Below are 16,955 nucleotides of genomic sequence, written 5' to 3'. Positions count from 1 at the left end.
AGATATTTTCCCCAGGTGACATGGCCCTGCTTCTGCAAAGCTGAGAAATAAACATCAGTGAGTTTTTCTTAAGTTTGCATTTCTATAATTGAAAACTAGGAAAGTGGCAAACATTAGTTTTTAGAATTAAAAACATTTCAACACTTGCTTAGGTTGGAAAGATAGGCCAAAAATAAGGTGAAACACAGCATAATTAAGTGGAGAGTTCTGCACTATATCATTTTTTACAGATACCAAAATGTAGGTTATAGAAGACAAAGAGGGTTATAGTTTGCATCAAGTTTATTGGAAGTCAGGAAGAGAGTCCAAGAGAAGCAGCAGAGTGTCAGATGGCACCGATAAAACATGGAGGTTAATTAGTTTCGTTGTACTGGTACTAAACATTTTTTAAGAGGGTCCTGGGCATTTTATGAGTGACATTGGTGAACTGAAGAGTGATCAAAATGGTAAAATGGTGTAGATACAAAGTCATATATGTAGAGCAGTACACTGAAATGGGAATAGTTAATCTGAAGAGGAATTTAGGGTTGAGAGCAGCACCGCATTGTTTGCATATATAGAATGTGTAGTACGGTTAAAGCACAGGGATTTCTCCAATTAGAGGCAGTGGTTAGAAATTGCTGAAAGACAAGATTTTGAGGCCATGTACCCATAGCAGATGTTGGATCACTTATGCATCTCTCTGCCCTTTCCCCCTCCCTTCTTCCTTAGGGAATTTTGATTTTGTTTAAGTAATCTGCCCTTTCTGCCTAGCTTTATTTGTCAAGAGAGGCAAACCCCAGCTCTAGGGGACAAATGATCATTCTCAGTTATAATGGACTAATTTTCCTTGCCTGTGATTGGCCAGGTATAATTTTGGCCAATAAGATGTGTATTTGGGGGTCCTCACACAACAGATTTTCTTTTCTTTTCTTTTCTTTTTTCTTTTTTTTTTTTTTTTTTTTTTAAGATTTTATTTATTTATTTATTAGAGAGAGAGAGAGAGATAGGCAGGGAGCCTGATGTGGGATTCGATCCCAGGTCTCCAAGATCACACCCTGGGCTGAAGGTGGTGCTAAACTGCTAAGCCACCAGGGATACCCCAGATCTTCTTTTCTAATAAAAAGATTCAGGAGGGGAAGAAATAATCTTTTTACACTGGACATTATTATATCTCTATGTGAAGCCTGGAATGATGGGAGCCATCTTGAAATCATAATGAGAGCTAAACCAGCGTGCTAATGGCAGAATGAAAACAAGGTAAAGGAGCCTAGGCCTTCGATGTTGAACCATCAGAATCACAAACCACCAGAGATTTCCAACCACTTTGGAACTTCTTACTGAACAATTAAAAAAAAAAAAAAAGATAGCCTTTTCTTGAAGTAATTAATGTAACATTTTTTATTTTTTCTAAATTGTATGGGACCAAAATGATTTCCAACAGAGCTGCTCTGAAATGGAAAAGATTTTCCAAAGAAGCAGCCTTTTTGTCCTCTGAAATGTTTAAACAAATGCTGAATAAACACTTAATAGACTTGTTTACAATATTGATGAAAGTCTTGACTAGCTGACCTTAGATTCTTTCTAAACTACAAGATTCAGGCTTTACCATTCTAAAAATAAAATAATGGCGTTATCCACAATTGCAACAGAAGACATCAGGATCCACTTAGCTTCTCCATTTTGTGTCCTCTTTGCTTTCCTAGGATCACTGCTTTGAGGGATGAATGTGGAACGTTGTTTCCCCATCACCTTATATAGCCCATTTTCCTTTTTCCAAATATGTTGTCTGATGTCGTTGGCAGAGGGAAAGAGGTAGGACATAATTTTGCTTTAATGTAAAAGACATTTTTGTTGTATAGGTGCACTGATTTACAGAGAGAAGAAAGTATTTTAGAGTAGATGTCAGAAGTTTTTATTCTAGTAATTTAAAGAATCTTAACCTCTTTAGTTATTTTTCTTTTGAAGGATGGACCAATTATTCTAGTAATAGAGGCTGCTGTAGAGACACACTGAAGTAACAATACTTTGGAAAGTAATAGTGGTAGGCATTTATTAGAAATATTTTGTGCTATTTGAGTTCAGAAGTTGGGAATACATTATTTGAGGTCAAAATAAGTAGTCCATTATTAAATTGATGTCTCTCTAGGCTTTGAATTTCAAGATGATAATGAGAAGCTAAAATAGTTTAAAAAACAAAAATGAACTATAAATGAATCTATTATACATTTTGGACATTATCAGAAACATCAGATTTAATCATTTGTAGTATTTAATTGGGTTGTCTTAGATCAGAAATAAAAGCAAAAAAAGTTTAAATTCAGATTTTGATTCCTTTTTTTTTTTTTAAAGATTTTATTTATTCATGAGAGACACACGGGGGGAGAGAGAGAGGCAGAGACACAGGCAGAGGGAGAAGCAGGGAGCCTGACGTGGGACTCCAAACTGCTGAGCCACCCACGGATCCCCCCAGATTTCAGTTCCTAACATGATCCAGAGATGGTTAAAAAAAGAGAGAAAAGGACTGTCCACGTGTTACTGTGAAGCTTCTTGTTTTCTTTCTTCTTAGTTTTTCTCTTCTCATGAAGCATGTTTGGCCTAATCTATCAGGAAATCAGGAAAATAAATGAACATGCGTGGTTAAAAAAAAACCCTGACAGTCTTCTCCTACACATTACCACAACATTTCAGAAATTGGAAGATGAACTCCAAAGTAAACAAATCTGTCTTCTGGAATGGTAACGTAACTGGTAGTTTAATGAAGTTCTTTTTTTCGCCCTTGTTTTAGACTATTTTTTTTAAACTCTCCCAAGACCCATTCTCATATGAAAACTTTTTCCTGTCCAACTCCAGATTCCTCCATTTTCTTGCCTAACAGGATATATATTGTGGAGAGTTAATGGCCATGGCCAACCCTATTAGTCAATAGGAGAAAATTTGTCTTAGATCTTTCCTGTTTCTCTTTATGTTATATATTTCAGATGTAATTTATGGGATTCTTGTCTTGCTCTCAGGCAGCCATGTTGATCTCCAGATCTTTTTTATGATGCCTCTCAAAATACATCAGTTCTGTTTCCTGCCTAGTAACCTCCTGTTTTGTGGCGATTAATCCCCTCCTATTCACATAGGAAATTGTGTTAGTAGCTGTTGATAGGTTACCACTTCGCCACCCTCTTTTATTTAAAACACAAACAAACCTGAAAATGCCTGAAGACATATTTTGGCCCTGCCCCACCCTATAAATTGTACCATGGGTTGGTGTCGGTGGCCTCTGTGAGTGCCTACTGTACTTAAAGATGGGGAGCTTACTCTTGCCTTCCCTTCCTTCTGCTGCTTCAAACAGTAGTGGTTGTCTTGCTCAGGTCTTTAGCTCATATACTCAGGGCCAGTGTCACAGGTAGTGTGCAGGGTCCAACATGGGCTTTAATATTTTCCTGTTGTTACCTTGAAAGTCTTATTTATTTAATTTTTTACAAGGGCTTTGCATTTCCCTTTACAAGGTAGAACCTGGAAATTATGTAGCCATCTGATGTATAAGCTTTTATTCATTGCCTGCTTTCTCTCTTCCATTTGCTTCCAGCTTTCCCCATGGACTTCCTCTGCTGTTGGATTGCTCACCAGCATCTGCTCACCCAGTTTACCCACCCTGCTATTACCTGTCATGTTTTTAACTCTTTTTTCCCCCCCTCCTACTTCTCTTCATCTCAGTTAACCCTGAAGTGCTCTTAAACTCACAGAGTTTGGCTTTTATAATTACTTGATCAGTTTACTGATCAGTTACAGTACTGTCTTGAGCTTTGACAAAAACTTATTCAAATTCTGTTGAGGAGCCCTTGTAATTGTTTCTCCAGCTTCCACCTGTGACTTCTGTACTTCAGAGCACATAATGAAATATGTGCTTGTTTCTAGTCAGTTGTGTTCTGTGTTTAATTAAGGTATAGCTGCAATTTATGCTGAGTCCCTGAGAGATGAGTGAGTTATTGATGATCTGGAGTCCCTCAGAGGTTAAGGGTAGAAACTTAACTGTAGCAGTATCCTGCTCTGCTACTTTTGCAGATGGAGTAAGATGAGTAAACTAAATGATCTACCCTCTTGATAATAGAATAGCATTCAAGTTTTTTTCTTTCTTCCTTGAATCATACTATAGATGTAAATGCCAAGAAGTTAGAATCAGTTCTGGGGAGATGCAAAATAAGTTAAAATATGACATAATATTAGCAGTAAATTATGCTAGGAAGAAAAGCCACGCAGGACAAAGAAGGAGCTCTGGATTGATTGGGATGGGATGGTAAGAAGGGCTGTTTGACTTTGTTAGACAGATTGGTCAGGGTGGCCTCCCTGAGGAGTTAGCATTTGAGAAGATACCGTAGTGAGATGAAGCAGGAGGGCCATGACAACTATGAAGGAAGAGCAGTCCCAGAGCAGAGAACACAAGTTCAGATTTCTTCAGGAGATTCAGTTCCTCTGAAAATATAAAATATAGAGGTTATATATATTTTGTGATGATCAAGGATCTTAAACTCTTGAGCACTTGAATGCTTGATCAATGCATGTATCAATCAACCAGTGAGTATTTCTGTTCTTGGGTCCAGCTTGAGGTTGGTGATGGCACTGAAGAAACTTCATTGGGCTTTTCATTGTAGTAGGTGGTCTTAAAGGTGGGGTGTATCTTTGTGAGGTTTGTCTACTTTCATCAACTGTCAAATATGAAGTAGAAAAACAGATTAGGGTATTTGTTGAAATAGAATTCCCTCATTAAAAAAATCTTTATTTTTAAAATATGACTAAAAGTTTTTCCCACTTAACTTTACAACAAAAGCATGAGTTCTGCAATCAGAGAAGGTTGTCGGCAACTGAAAGCAAATTATCAAGAAAAGTATTGTAAATATTTTTATCTGTGTGTGGGGTATGTACCTTTAATCATTTCAATTTTAGAGTGTTAGTGAACTTGTTTATTTTTATTACTAAGTAATGCATGTAATTTATTTCTCCTGCTTTACTTTTTCCCTGGGAAGCTGATATTGTCAACACTAAAACTTTTCAAGATTATGCCAAGAGGCTATTATTTGTTTATTTGAGAGAACTGTGGGAGTAGATTGCTTGCAGCCTTGTGGGGTGTTTCCAGAAAAATTTCCAAAAAATGTTTTAATTTTGAGTTCTGATAATTCTGTTATGCCATTTTTTTTGGGGGGGGGGGAGTAGTTTGTGTTTTTCTGACTTTGATAAGAACAAGTCTGTTATCTAATTATGTAGCTGGTATCTGTCAAGGCTGTGTGCTAAGATATAGCTGTTTTAAGGTTAGTTTTTCTTTGGGAGCCACAAGTATCATTCCATTATATTTACATTTTCATTTGGGTCTTTTAATTCCTGTACTGTTAACATTTTTTGCATTTAGTGAGCTACATATCTAATATTGTGTAATACAGTCTGCTTAAACCAGTCTGATGAGAAGAAAACATTTATTTGGAAATATGGGAAGAATGGTGATAGATTTTTAAGGGACTTGAATACTTGCCAACAGATTGGGACTCCCAACTAGTCTTTTGTATTTGAAAAGATTATGTAGTATAGTGCATATGAAAGTGCTTTGTAAACTCAGAGTTTTTGTCAAGTGCCAGTTGTCTTAAAAATAATTATCATCCTTGTACACCGTTGGTGGGAATGTGGACTAGTACAGCTGCTATGGAAAACAGTATGAAGGTTCCTCAAAAACTGAAACAGAATTACTGTATGATCCAGTAGTTCTGCTTCTGATTCAGTAGTTCTGCTTCTGGATATATTCTCAAAGAATTGAAAATAAGTGTCTTAAAAAAAAAAGTGTCTTGAAAGAGTACTTGTACACTCATGTTCATAGCAGTGTTATTCACAATAGTTAACAGGTGGAAGCAACCCAAGCGTTCATTGATGGATAGATAGGTAAAATGAGGCTGGTACATATAAATGAATATTCTTCAACTGTAAAAAGCAAGGATACATTAAGAAGCAGACACATGAGCCTGGAGGACATTATGCCAATAGAAGGAACTAGGCACAAAAGGGCACATATTGTCTGATTCCACTGGTGTGAGGTTCCTAGAGTGGTCACATTCACAGATATAAAAGGTAGAAGGTGGCTGCCCAGGGAATGGGGAGGGGCCGTGGGCAGTTGAATGGCAGCAGAGTTTCAGTTGTACAAGATGAAACAGATTCTGGAGATGGGTGGTGGTGGCGCAACCAGGTGGATATATTTTAATACTTCCAAACTGTACACTTCAAAAATGATTTAAGATTTTTTTTTAAACTTAGTTGTAAATTTTCCCTCCGGAAAAAAAGGGAAACTAATAATCCTCATCATTTAAGAAGTGAGGAGTAGGCAGAGCTACCAGTTAAACAGAAAAGCAGGATGTTGATACTTTAGCTGTTGAAACTGACGAGGTACATGAGGGTTCATTGCACTAGTCTGTTTCCTTTTGTATGTATTGGGAATTTTCCATAATAAAAAATATTTTAAATCATTCGTCATCCAGTCTTGAAGACTAAAGGTATTCCCCCAGGGGTTTCTGTTGCCTGCTGTAACCCTCCATCACTACTGAGTGTTTCTAGGAAAATATAACAGTTTTTACTGTGCATCAGTATTAATTACTGCGTCCTTTCTTCTCATGAGCCCAGAGAGGGCTGTACTTGTTGCCTGTATGGTTGGGAACTACCCAGAAATGACAGGGTATCCTCAGAACTGTCAGGTTAATATTAAAAATATCGTGGCCTATATTTCATAGAGTATGAATTTATCATAGGTTTACAGTAAGATAGCATGATTCTATTTTGCAACACTGGCACAATTTTCTATTTCAGTTCCAGACACAGGTCAGACCCTTTTTCCTGTCATGGTCAATGTATCACCCAGTTACTAGCTGTTTCAGTTATTAGTCTGATCATCTCTTTTAGAAAGCATAGTCCTGTTAACAAGACTGAGGCGTCAAAGGCCTATAAACATTCTAATCTGCTGCAGAACTAGATATCAGAAAGCAGAAACATTCTGACACATATACACATTAAATTTCAAAATGTACAAAATCTAGGCTTTAAGCCATTTTAAAACAAAGGATGAAGCAGATAAAAATTTTTTCAGTCAATAGCATTTAAACTTTCTAGAGTTCTTTTGCTCTTGGTTATAAAGACACATAATATAGGGGATTTGGTATAAGTATAATGAAAGAACATTTTTATTTGCCTTGTATAGAAAATATCTAAGCTTAATTATATGATGGCCTGATTCTGGGTGCAGCTTAGGTCATTCTGTAGACCTATAAAGAAAAGATCTGCAAAGAGCTGAAGTATCTACAGCTCATGTTAGAAGAAGTGTATTTTTTTAAAAATAAATCTTATATTTCTAAGTCTGTACCAATAGTTCTAATGGAATGTGAGGCAGAGTCATTAAATGTTGAACCCAGCAAATTTGACATCTTGTACCTACCCGAATAGGGTGAAAATAGTGGGTACTTATCTTCATTTAATAGAACATAAGTGTGGTAATTTCCTGCTAAAATCAATAAGTGTGGTGGCCATTGACTTTTAGCATTTACTAAAATTATCAAAAATGGAAGAAATAGCATATTCTACAGTTTCAAAATGAATGGTCTGTATGTAAAGCATGCATACAGTAACTTGCAGGATAGGGTTAGTTTAATGTTAGATGTCATTGGCTTGTATTCTTTGTAACAGAGTAGTTTTACACTCTTCAGTGGAATGTACACATTAACTGGATGTCAGCTGTCTAGTTTTTAGAATTTATAGCATGGAAGAACTAGACCACTGCCATGTACCCTCTGGTGAGCACAGAGGATAGCAGTGCCATCTAAGTATTATGTTCATGGACTAATCAAGTTATAATTGGGCATTTGTTTAAAGAAATTTCTGGAATTCATAAATATTGCATCACTACAGGAGGAAATAAGGCAAATCCGTAAATTAACTTGAAGCCATTTCAAAGATACTTCTAATGGAGAATCTTATTAAATACGTTGCATTCTTACACTGTTGTGATTAACTTTTTATCAGTCGGTTTTCTTCCAAGACTGATTTGTCTTTGCAGATTTTGAACACCTACCATGTATAAAACAGTAAGCTGAATACCGGGAGAAGTAGAAGATAGAAAAAAAAACGGTGACAGCTTATATTTTCAAGCACAGGATAGAAGCCATTTCAAAAGCTGAATACAGGCCTTCCTTGTGTTATTGTGCTTTTACTTTATTATACTTCTCAGATACTGCTCTAGTTTTTAAATTAATTCAAGGTTTGTGGCAGTCTGGCATCAAGCCAGTCTTTAGGTACCATTTTTCCAACAGCATTTGCTTATTACTTCGTGTTTCTGTGTCACATTTTGATATTTCTCACAAAATACCAAACTTTTTCGTTACTAGTTTTGATAATCAGTGATTATGACTCTCTGAAAGCTCAAATGATAGAATTTTTTATCATTAAAGTTTTTAAAGTAAGGCACAACATGCATTGCTCTTTTAGACACAATGCTATTGCACACTTAATAGACTGCAGTATAGTGTAAACATAGCTTTGATATACACAGACACCAAAAAAGTCTTTTGATTGCTTTTGAACTAGTCTGGAACCAAATTCGCAGTATGTCTGGGGTATACCTGGAGCCACTTCCTGAGAATGGAGAAGATTCTGCGTGTTAAAAGTGTATGGCTGACTGTTTAGAGAATAGTATGAGTAGAAATCATGCTGCTAAGAGCTAGATGGTTAAGGATGGTAAACGCAGCCCCCACTGGACTTAGCACAAATCTTCATTGTGCTGTTTGAGACTGGTTGATCTGGCTCATACCTGTTTGCTCTTCTGTGTACTCTGCCCACATTGCCTTTCTTTCCGATCCCCCAGGTCACCAGTCCTGTCCGAAGACTTTCACGTAGCTAGTTCCCTCTCTGAATGCTACTTTTATTCTTGCCTAGATGATTCCTGTTCAGCCTTTAGATATCAGCTTACCTGCCACTTCCTCCAGGAAATCCCCTGGGGCTGCTATATAAGACCACATGAGCTGTGCAACCCAGAACACCTAGCCCAGGAAGAGAAGAGCACCTGCTGAGGTTGTGCAGAGTGGCAGCCCAATCTAAATTAAGTCCCCTGTGTATGTTCTGTCATAGCCTCAGGTGTTCCTCCTTCATGACAGTTAACATCTTGAACTTATAAATATCTGATTATCTGTGTAATGGAATTATAAGCTCCCTGGAGGAGGCACCATATCCCTTAACCATCTAGTTTGTATCCCTTGACTCTGGGATGTAGTCACTTTTCAGGAAGTATTTTTAAATGAATGAGTCAACTCTAGATCACTCTTCAAATATGGCCATTCAGCAGTAAAGAAAAAGATGAAGCACATCAGCTGAAATGAATGATGTATTTAAGGGAATGGATTATGGATTGATCTAGGATCAGGAAATCTGAATGAGTCTATAGGCAAAAAGAAAGGATCTATTCCAGGAGAAACTGAAGTTGTAAATGGATTAAGGTTCCACAGGAGTTATGTGATTAAACAAAAAGCCTTAAAAAGAAGATCCCTGTTTACCCTTGGATAGGAGAGAGAAACGGCTTAGAAATAAGAATCTATTAGTGTGAAGGCTTAAGTAAAATTAGATAATACAGATTAATCTACTCATAAGTGCCACAACACTCTCATTATAGTGACTTGTTAGCTAAAGAAAATGCTGATGGAAAATGGGGCACCTGGGTGGCTCAGTCAGTTAACGTGTCTGACTCTTGATTTTGGAGTCAGGTCATGATCTCAGGGAGCCCCGCATCAGGCTCTGTGTTGGTGTGGAGCCTGCTTGAGATCTCCCTCCCTTTCTCTCTCGAAAAGAAAAAAAGATGTTTAAAATCGCGTACATACCAATAACTTCGGCTCACAGTCAAACAATGCATTGTCATAGTTAGATCCTTACGTCCCTTTTGGAGGTAGAGGGTTCCTACAGTGCCAAAATGTGGCCATGCCCAGGAATTTTGACTTATCGTGCTAAATAATTGAGGAATTCTATTTCTGGTTAGTGCTAATTTGGGGCAAATGTGATAGTAATTATTAAGGCCATTTTTAAAAATGGACAAATACTGTTTTTTAGCACATTTTGCTTTGTTCTCTACCCCAGAGACTGGTTTTCTTTAATGACATATTACTGGAATCCTGACCAGTTTCATGTATTGTCTGTAAAGTGGGTGTCACATTAAATGGCAAGATTGTCATTGTGAAGGAGTTGGGTTTGGAGTCTAAGATCACTGAAGTATTTGATAACAATAATACAGTTTTACTAGACTGGCACGGTCTCTGTAGGATGGAAGATAGGATGAACAATAACTAACTTTGTGGTACGCAGTGGGCTCTCATTAAGTCCATAAAAGTAAAGTCAGAACCTTGTAACCTGCCTCTCACGTATAGGCGTAGGAGTGAAAGGATCTTAGGTGTGCCACAGTGTAAGGTGTAGATTTAAGGAACCTTAAGAAGAAGCAAGTAAGTGGTGGCCAAGTTTGAGAAGCACAGTACCCCAGGCACATTGACAATTAATATCAAGGGGTGATAGCTGAGAGAATGCCTCTGTGGTCTTGACGACAAACACATCCTCACACTCATAGGTTGGCTGGTGAGATCTCTTTCCATTTTGAGAGAAATCAATGCATAGTTTAAAATGCTGAAAGAGCGGGATCCCTGGGGGGCTCGGCAGTTGAGCATCAGCCTTTGGCTCAGGGTGTGATCCCGGGTCTGGGGATCGAGTCCTGCGTCGGGCTCCCTGTGAGGACCCTGCTTCTCTCTCTGCCTATGTCTCTCTGTCTCTCTGTGTCTCTCATGAATAAATAAAATCTTTTCAAAAAATAAAATGCTGAAATAGCAAAGCATCCTTGAAAAATATTTTACTTGTAGAACAGTTACTTATGTTGCAAAAATTGTATACTATAGAAGTTACAAAGTTCCTCCTCCATTCTTATGTTTTAAGTTTCTTGGGTAGTTTTTCGTAGATTTCATTTCTTCTTCTTTTTCTTTTTTCTTTCTTTCTTCTTTTTTAAATATTTATTTGAAAAAAAAAAAAGATTTATTTGAGAGAGAAAGCACAAGCATGGGAGGGGCAGAGAGAATCCTCAGACAGACTCTCTGGTGAGTGTGGAGCCTGATGCAGGGCTTCATCCCAGGACCCTGAGATCATGACCTGAGCAGAAATTAAAAAGTTGGCTAGTTGGCCGCTTAAACAACTGAGCCACCCAGGCACCCTTCATTTCTTCCTTTCTTACTCACCTGTTTTGGTATTCCCTTTAAAAAATACTATTTTTGAAAAGAATGACACGTGTCTGTTCAGCAGTGTCATTCATGTATGCACTTAATAGTATATCTTAGGACACCTTTCCGCAGCAGTAGGAGATGTAACAACTTTTTTAACCGGCTTCCTTTTGGACACTTGGACACTGGACAGATGTTGGAATTGTTTTCCAGGTTTTTTTTCTTTCATTTTTTGTATATAAATAACTCTCTGTACAGATATTTTTGCTTAGCTGTGAGAAGCAATCTGAAGGATCTAGCCTCAGAAGTGAAATTTCTGGGTCAAAAACGTGGGTTTTTAAATTTTAGTAGATACCATCATTGTTCTTCAAAAGTGTAGCGCCAATTTACACCTCTACCAGTGGTATGTTTGAGTGCCGTGTTTCCCACACTCTTGAATTTAATCATTACCCATCGTTAGCATCTCCTTTTGATTCCCATTTCTTAAACTTTGAGTGAGTTTAAAGATACTCATATATTTGCGGGTTATTTTTATTTCCCACTGAATTGTTGATAATCATCACCTGTTTTTCAGTGGCTTTTTCTTAGAAATTTATAAAAATTTTGTGCATATTAAATTTTTCCTATAAATATTTTCCTTGGCTTATTGTTTATTTTTTGCTTATACTTGTTTGGTTTGATTTTTGCCTTTTTAAAAATCAGTTGTGGATTTGTTTTTTGTTTTTTGTTTTTTGTTTTTTTTTTGGCTGCTGGGTTTTATGTCATGATTAAAGGTCTTCCTGTACTTCAAAATTATTTTGAAAGTTTCATCCATATTTTAAGTATTTTTATAGTTTCATGTTTTAACTTTAGTGTATCTGGAATTTATTTTGGCTTAAGGAATGAAGATAGAGCACCAGCCTTGTTTTGCAAATGGCTAGCTGTGGTCTCAACACCATTTTTTGAGCACTCTCTTCTTTCCATAGAATCCTTAAATTTGAGATTGGATATTTTCTGATTGATAAATATTTTGTGTTTACAATGCCATTTAGATGTGTTGGGGAAAGTGCACACGTAAATACTTATTGTAGAATTTCCATGTAAATTAAGGCTGCTGCTACAACTAAACAGTACAAGGAATAAACAGCTTGTGTTCAGGAAAAAAAAAAGAATGCTTATGGTTTTTGCTTAGATTAGGGAATGAGATGTGCAATGTCAGAAGGGAGATCTTAGAATGTGTAAAGTGCTGGGATCAAAAAGTAATCTAAGAAGAGATCATAATAATCAGGTTGCAGGTTCACTCCTAGTACATCATGTAATAACCCTTTGTGTTAAACGAAAACCAGTCTAAACTAAGGAAATTATTTTCATGAGAATGTATTTTCCATTGATATTCTTAAAATAACAGGCATTTTAACAGAAATTTGGTTCTGTGATTTGTTTACATTTATAACTACCTTACTGGAAGTCATTGATCTTATTAAATGGGAGACCTCAATGCGACATTCCTGATGTGACAAGTGGAGTTTTATGATTAGTATAACTTAAAACTGAGAATAAGGTTACTTGTCTTGGTAAGCTACAAAACATGTCTTCTGAGTCATAAATTTTTGTTACTTTATCATTCAAGTCCTTGATCCAAGTAGGAGTAGTGAGAGTTGTGCAAAGGATAGTGGTGCTGTATTTGTTGTTGCAGTCTCTGGGCTGGGTGGATTGGTTCAGAGAAAGGATAGGACTGTAACTTCTAAAACAAAACAGGCTATGACTGAAGCAAAAAAGAATGAGGATAAAAGTTACTTAAGGAAGGATCCAAGTTTTGGGGAGGCAAATGAAACATCTTGTTACTTTAGTTTTTGCCCAAGAATGGTAGCAGACAGGATGAGCTGAGAGGAACCCCGGGGTGAATAGGGTTGTCTTTGTTGATGTGGGACAAATTTGGTATTTACAGATACGTGAATGTTCGAGGCATAATGTAGAAAAAGTGCATCAATTATGTTTTTTTCTGGAATTTGCTGGGATCTATAACACGTGTAGTAAAGGAAGGAGGAGGGACTAGCTTAGAAATAAGACCAACGTTCGGTTTTCCTTGTTTCCTTTGTTTTTTTTTTGGCTGCTGGGTTTTATGTCATGATTAAAGGTCTTCCTGTACTTCAAAATTATTTTGAAAGTTTCATCCATATTTTAAGTATTTTTATAGTTTCATGTTTTAACTTTAGTGTATCTGGAATTTATTTTGGCTTAAGGAATGAAGATAGAGCACCAGCCTTGTTTTGCAAATGGCTAGCTGTGGTCTCAACACCATGGTCTCAGCACCATGATTTTGTGGTCTCAAAATCTGAATATATCAATATACTGTTAGAATGATTTTATGAGCATCAGTGGGAAGTGAACTTCCAAAAGCTTATTGATTTAAAAAAATACATTTTCACTTCATGAAAACCATAACCTAAAACCTAGGTAACGCTCAATTCTTTTCTTCTTTATTCTAAATATTTAAGTGTAAATTACAAGTTATTACTTTAAAGGATGACTCTGAAACCTATAAACTTCAGAGTCAAACCATTACATTTGTCTAGATAGTGAAAGTAATTGGACTTTACCTGAAAAATGACAGAAGATCAGCAAACTCGGGAAATATGTTTACTATTCTTGATTTAAGGTGAACATCGAGCTTAAATTGATTTGTTTTGATATTTTTTGGTAATGTACCATGTTCCCACAAAATTAAAGGCTTTCATTGGTATACGTAGATCCAGCAGAGAATTCAAAGCATTAAATAACAATGTTGTTAGTATAGACACTACTGATAATTTAGTGATCCTGTATAATGGAAGTATATGAGTGGTGTAAAAAAATCTCAGAAGCTATTTGTCTTCATTACACCATAGTTAGGGCCAGTTCTTGAAGTGTAACTTTGGCAGCAGAACTTCTGAGTTTTAAATTATGGCTTCAGTTGAATGAAGGACTCTTACATTAAGTGATTTTTGAAGGTGCTTGGCTGATTTAACCTTGTGAAATAGTGTGAGACATTTATATTTAGGATTGAAACTACTAGTGCTCTCGAAATGGAGGAGAATTAATTTTCAGGATTAATGAGGATTTTGGAAATATAAGCTTCACACTACAGAGACCAAATAATGGCTGGATGTCACTTGCAGCATAAGATTTAGGCTTCTCAATGGATTTTGTTTTAAATCCTACAGTCTCATTCTCTTGTCATATATACTGCCCTCCTCCCTCTCATAGAAGCACAGCAATCCTTATTTTCTGTCTCCTTAGCATGATAGCTCAGACTTGAGACAAAAACTTCAGAAACAGCGAGGACCCCACTTGCTAATGTCCAGAACCCAGCTCTCCTATCACCATTTGGCTTCCAGTGCTTAGAAACATTCAGTACTTGTAGAATGAGTGAATCCCTTATTTTGATTTTAGAAACAAGCTAATTTTCATGTACTACCAGCGCTGCTATTGGAATTAGGAGTTTCTAAATACAGAAAAATATGTTTCTAGGACCAGCCTGTTCTGATTCAGCATCATACTTTGCTTGCCTTGGTTTTTTTGCACAAAGAAAGCTAAGTTGCTATTCAGTGTCATTAGCTTCATTAATGATAGTGTTATGTTTAACTTCGTAACAAAAAACAAACAAAAAAAGGAACATTTCAGAATCTCAGGAGATGAATAAAATACTAGTGTAGCTCTGTAAGAACCACCTTAGAATTAAATTATCACAGTTACTGTAACGCCTGGCAGCTGATGGGATAAGAAGAGCAGCCTTTCATTCTAAATAGGATTGTGATGCTCTGGATAGAAATGTGTACATTTTCATTTTTCTGTGATAAAAATGGCTTTTGATATTTTATGTGTCATGTTAGAGATTTCATTCCATGATCATTTGTTCATTCACATGTATTTTTATTTTTAGCTCTAAGCGAAAGACATGAGGCCTAAGACTGAGATGAGTTTGTTTTGAGGCCATCTGATTTCTGACTAGAAGGTGTGCGATCGCCTCGTCCTGAAACCACTGCAAACAGAATGGTAATGGCAAAACCTGAGAGAGAGAGGCCTTCATGTTTTTCCATGTCTGTTCTCTTACCCCAATTCCTTCTTTAAGAAAACAAAAATCTTAAGTTGTGAACAAAAAGTATTAAGCAACTTGTGGATATATTCTAACTAAACTGGTTCAAATGTAAATAGTTGTTTAAATTGACGTATTTTTAAGCCTTTTGTTTTATCTTTTTAGTGAGCTCTAGTGAGTGACTTTTAACTAGTGACAAAATATCTCTTATATGTGAAAACACCCATTAGGAATTTGCAGATTGAAATAATTATCTTCCTTTGAAAAGTAATAGGGTTTGCTTTAAAAGGGGCTGCAAAAATTAAATAAATAATAAATAAATAAATAAATAAATAAATAAATAAATAAATAAATAAAATAAAAGGGGCTGCAGACTTAAGTTTCTCAGACTAGAAAGTAAGGGTCTTATCGCAGCTTTCTTTTGCTATCATAAAGAATTTTGATGTCTTATGTATGCTTTTTTGTTTTTTTTTTCTTTTTAAGATGTAAAGTCCTGTGAAGAATGTTAGTGGTGTCAGTTAACTCTGCTTTAATTATCACAGGTAACTTAGTTCAAAATATATTTTATAGTTGAGGAGAATAGCACTGTTTGTCTTTATTACAGTAAAACGTTTTTTGGGGGTGCTGCTATTTATTTATTCCTGTTGACCATGTCCTGTTAAAATAATGACATAGCAGAGCTTAGAAGGCAGTTCCTAGGCTTAATTCCCTGGGAATAGAATTCTAGTAGGTTCTTTGCTTAAGTTCAGATTTTATACTAAGCCATCTTTTCAGAGCAAGTGGTTATTTGATCTTTCTTGTACTACATGTACTAGCATTCATAGCAAAAATAGTACCACAAATTTACTTATGTTTAGCCTAAATTACACATTTGTTTAATAGATGGCATGCCAAGAAAATGAAATTGTCATCCCATCCCAGAGGATGAGACAGAGGGCAGATTCTACGGAACTGTGACAACTTAATGTATTTTTAAAAGTCATACTTATTTTCCTGTTTTCTTCAGGGACTCTGTTGTTGCTCTAGTTCTACCTTCCCTCATTTCTCTACCAGAAAGCATTTTCTTATACACTGTATTGCAGATATATCTTAAAAACAATATTTTCTCCAATGTCGAGAGTGACTTAAATTCTTAAAATGTATTTTTATTTATATACGTGGCTTTCTGTGATGATAGATTTAGTCACATGCCATGTAAATCCAGGAACTATGTAGGTTGACTGGAGTGTCATGATTTTATATCTGCGATCTCAGTTTATACTTAAATAAGTCAGTCTAGCTTTGTCCTTAAAGAGAAACAGATACAATGGTTATTTCTTTGTTTTCCATATATTCTGCTGTGTTGTTCTATTCTTCTGAAATGTGAACTCTGAACTCTTTTCTGTGGAAAAATTAAATAGGCTAATCTAAAAAAGCAGTTTTTAAGCTAACTGTAGAAGAATTGTTCATATAGTTCACTTTTATGTATTAATGCTTTAATAAACAAGTACTGATCATTTTTATTTTTTGAAATTCTTGTTTCTTATGTTTACCCTTATAAAAAATTTTTTTTCACAATCCTATCTAAATTGACCCTTTATAAGGTTAAAGAACTTTGAAAGTCATCTGTTGCATTTCATGTGCTAAAAGTTAGTGGGGAAGAAGTACAAAGACTGTAACCACTGTTAATT

At 36.1% G+C, this 16,955-nt stretch overlaps 1 protein-coding gene and 2 long non-coding RNA genes across 3 annotated transcripts in view; 2 read left to right on the top strand and 1 right to left on the bottom strand.

Annotated features, from left to right (window-relative positions):
• XKR6 (XK related 6) overlaps positions 1-16,955 on the top strand; it is a 310,501-nt gene that overhangs the window by 72,161 nt on the left and 221,385 nt on the right. The window lies entirely within an intron of this gene.
• The window catches only part of LOC112926761 (uncharacterized), a 92,733-nt gene that overhangs the window by 70,786 nt on the left and 4,992 nt on the right, over positions 1-16,955 (top strand). Inside the window, exons 2-3 of the long non-coding RNA XR_003236402.2 lie at positions 15,133-15,245; positions 15,769-15,827. This is a non-coding gene — a long non-coding RNA (uncharacterized lncRNA). The remainder of the gene's footprint in view (positions 1-15,132; positions 15,246-15,768; positions 15,828-16,955) is intronic.
• LOC140593844 (uncharacterized) lies at positions 9,251-15,618 on the bottom strand. Its single transcript, XR_011994180.1, has 2 exons — positions 13,524-15,618; positions 9,251-13,295 (listed from the first exon to the last, which is right to left on the bottom strand). It is a non-coding gene; the product is annotated as an uncharacterized lncRNA (long non-coding RNA).

Source organism: Vulpes vulpes, chromosome 9 (assembly GCF_048418805.1).
Source record: "Vulpes vulpes isolate BD-2025 chromosome 9, VulVul3, whole genome shotgun sequence".
Classification (NCBI taxonomy): domain Eukaryota; kingdom Metazoa; phylum Chordata; class Mammalia; order Carnivora; family Canidae; genus Vulpes; species Vulpes vulpes.
The sequence above is the reverse complement of the archived record's forward strand: the minus strand, read 5'-3'. Positions and strand labels throughout refer to the sequence as shown.